This window comes from Echinops telfairi, unplaced genomic scaffold (assembly GCF_000313985.2).
Source record: "Echinops telfairi isolate 266 unplaced genomic scaffold, ASM31398v2 ScPeMD7_5805;HRSCAF=6673, whole genome shotgun sequence".
Classification (NCBI taxonomy): domain Eukaryota; kingdom Metazoa; phylum Chordata; class Mammalia; order Afrosoricida; family Tenrecidae; genus Echinops; species Echinops telfairi.
The window spans coordinates 3,250,309-3,253,476 of NW_022109704.1; positions in this window are offsets into that span (position 1 = coordinate 3,250,309).

Below are 3,168 nucleotides of genomic sequence, written 5' to 3' on the forward strand. Positions count from 1 at the left end.
GGGTAATGAATGACTCAAAATCATTTGAAATCTTTCTCTTTTCTATGACTGGAAAGTGTGCACTACACCAATTAAATAAAAAGCTCATTGTTTTGTCTAAAAAAGGAAAGGAAATGACTTACTGACTTAAAACTTTTGCTTCACTAGAACCAATATTTAATATTTGACCATAAGGAAAATATTTTATTTACACATCTTTCAACTTTAGGCAAGTGAAATTTCTTTAATGGCACATTACTCTTCAAGATTTTTCTTTTAATAATTGTGATAATAATAGTCGCGTTTAGTTGAGCTTTTGCTATGTGCTGAGCCTTTTACAGTTATCTTGTTTAGCCTTTAAATTTTTCTTTGAAGTGGGGATTATTCTCAGATTACAGATAAACTGAAGTCCAGAGAAGTTGAATACCTTTCTTAAGATGATTTAGGGGGGAAAAAAGATGATTCAGAAAGTTGGTCAGCATATTGAGATAAGAATTGAGACATGCATACCTCATTTCTGTGAGCATTTTACCAAATACTACTTTGTAGCAATCCTTTTGGAGGGGTCAGGGAAGAGATAGTCTTTTTAGAAACTAGATCGTCTTTTCGTTAAGAATAGAAAAATGTTTTTTCTCTCCATCTCTTCTTTTTTTTTAAAAATTATTTTATTGGGGGCTTGTACAATTCTTAGCACAATCCATACATACATCCATTGTGTCAAGCACATATGTACATTGTTGCCCTCATCATTCTCAAAACATTTGCCTTCTACTTTAGCCCTTAATATCAGTTGCTCATTTCCCCCCTCCCTCCTCCTCCCCCCTCCCTCATTAGATACCCAATAAATATTTAATGTTGGTGATATTCATTACTGGGCAAAACAGCGGTGTGTTCCCTAGAGTTTTACACAGACAGAACAAACTGAAGGTCCAATACAATTATGTAGGCAACTCATGCCATGAATTTTAGCAAATGATCTGGAATAATTTAGGGGCAAGTATCATGGACTTTCTTCTAAATGACCAGGTCAATTGTAGACAATGGGGGGTGGAACTCAAAACAATGGTCAGAAAAAATAAATTCTGGTGCTCTTGTAACAAATGGATAGCATTTGTTTTTTTCCTATTTTCTGGAAGTGATTAAAAAGCATCAATTTTATAGATTTGTTCAATTTACTGCAAGCAAGCATCAGCTTTTGAAGATTATTTAACTGGACTTTGAACTTTTTCAGCAGTCAGACAGAGGGCGCCCTTTGACTATCAAGGACATGCCAGTAACTGGCTCTTTGTCCCATCCACACCACTCGTCATCAGAACATGGGTTTATGAATAAAGGAAATGCATTGTTTGGGTTAAAAAAAAAGATTGTAGAATTCTTGTTTGATGCCGACTTAAATCTGCTTTGGGTTTTAAATCTAATTAGCTGTTACGTAAGTTGACAGCTCTGGAAAAAAAGTCAAATCATTCTGGGAAATTAGTTTAATGAATATGCCATCACATCTAAAATTGGAAGAATGGGAGTGTAACCGTGGCTTGTGTTTGTGTTTGTTGAAATAATTGACAGTAGATCTGTATATCTGTATATCCTTTCCCCCTCTAGGTCACACATACTAAGTGCTTTCCATGCATTATTGTCACAACCACTCAAGTGACATGTGATATGATTATCCTCATTCTAAAAAAAAAAAAAAAGCTTTCCAAGGTCAATAACTAATAAGTGACAAAACTGGGATTTGAGTCCTGGAAATGTGAACACCAAAATTCATGCTTTTAGCTGGAATATGGGAAAAGGCTACCACCCGTGTATCTGACCCAAAATATACAATTGATAGAAATGAGAAGTTTTTTTGCCTTTGTTGTCTAGTTATTATTGAAAGTATACAGCAACATTTAGAATCACCATGACTTAATTCAGGAATAATATTGAGAAATGTGACTTTGATCTCCTAGTGGCATTGTCACTAAGTCTCAGGTGTTATAGAATGATTTAGTTCCTGATCAGAAGAACACTCACGTTTAGGGAATAGATGATAGACTGAACACAAAGCAAGAAAAGATTGAATTGGAGGCCCGGTAATGTGATTGATAGTCCGTCTTACTGCTGAGAGCTGACTGAGCTTCAGAAGGGACGTGAGTGAGCCGACTGGACTTCTGTCTTTCAAAGGAAGGAAATGGACTAGCAAGTCTTAGTTCATAAATCTTATTTATGACTCACTTTTACGTCTTGTCTTTGGAAATCAATCTCCTGTTTTATAGCTGCACACTGTGCATGTCTTTCTTCCTGAGAGTGACAGGTGAACATAAATCGAACCCTGTCACACACGTGCTTTAGGGGACGCCTCCGCAGTGAGGCCAGGTCTACAGTCTTTGCCTTTGACGTTTCTGACGGCATACTCTCACTTCCCTTTGTCTGTGCACAGGCTTCCTGGAGAGAGCCGGCGTTCTTTTTGAAAACTTTTGAGTCAAAGCATTTCCTTGAGTGAGGGGAGTAAAGGAATGTAGCTCCCTTCTCTAGCTGCTGCGGATTTTACCCACTTTCTGGCAGACTGTATCCTCTCCCTGTGTATGCCTTTGCTTCCTCCTGGGGCGGAGTACGGGGCTGCTCCTTTCAGGAGTGAAGTGATAGTATCAAGGCAACGAGAATCTAGCTCTAATGTGTGAGCGTCTCGTTCTATGTTTGACTGAGTTGCAACCTCAGAAGTGACTGGCCATTGCGCCACCAGGGCTCCTGACGTGTTCCTTCCCTCCCTCGGGTCATTTTGTCACTTTTCTGTGTGTTCTAGAGCAAAGTATCTGGGACATTTGCACAGGGTTGCTAACTCTTGACACTGGTTACTAGGGAATTTATGGAGGGGATTCGTTTCTTAGGACCCCTTGTGGTATAGCGCTTACACTTTTGGCAGGGTCAGTGGTTTGAGGCTCCCAGCCGCTCTGCTGGAGAAAGATGGGACAATACGTGGAAACCACGTGGGGCTGTCTATCTCAGAGGGCCACGGCGAGTCAGACTTCACGCAACTGCCATGGGTCGGGCTGGGTTCATTCATTCAACAAGGACTTGTTGAGCACCCACTAGCCATGTATCGAATGCCTGCTAGCCATGGAAATATAGCACTGAACAAAACTGACCAAATTCCCAACCTCGTGAACCTTACAATTAGTGAAGGCCATCAGACAATAAGCAAAAATGACC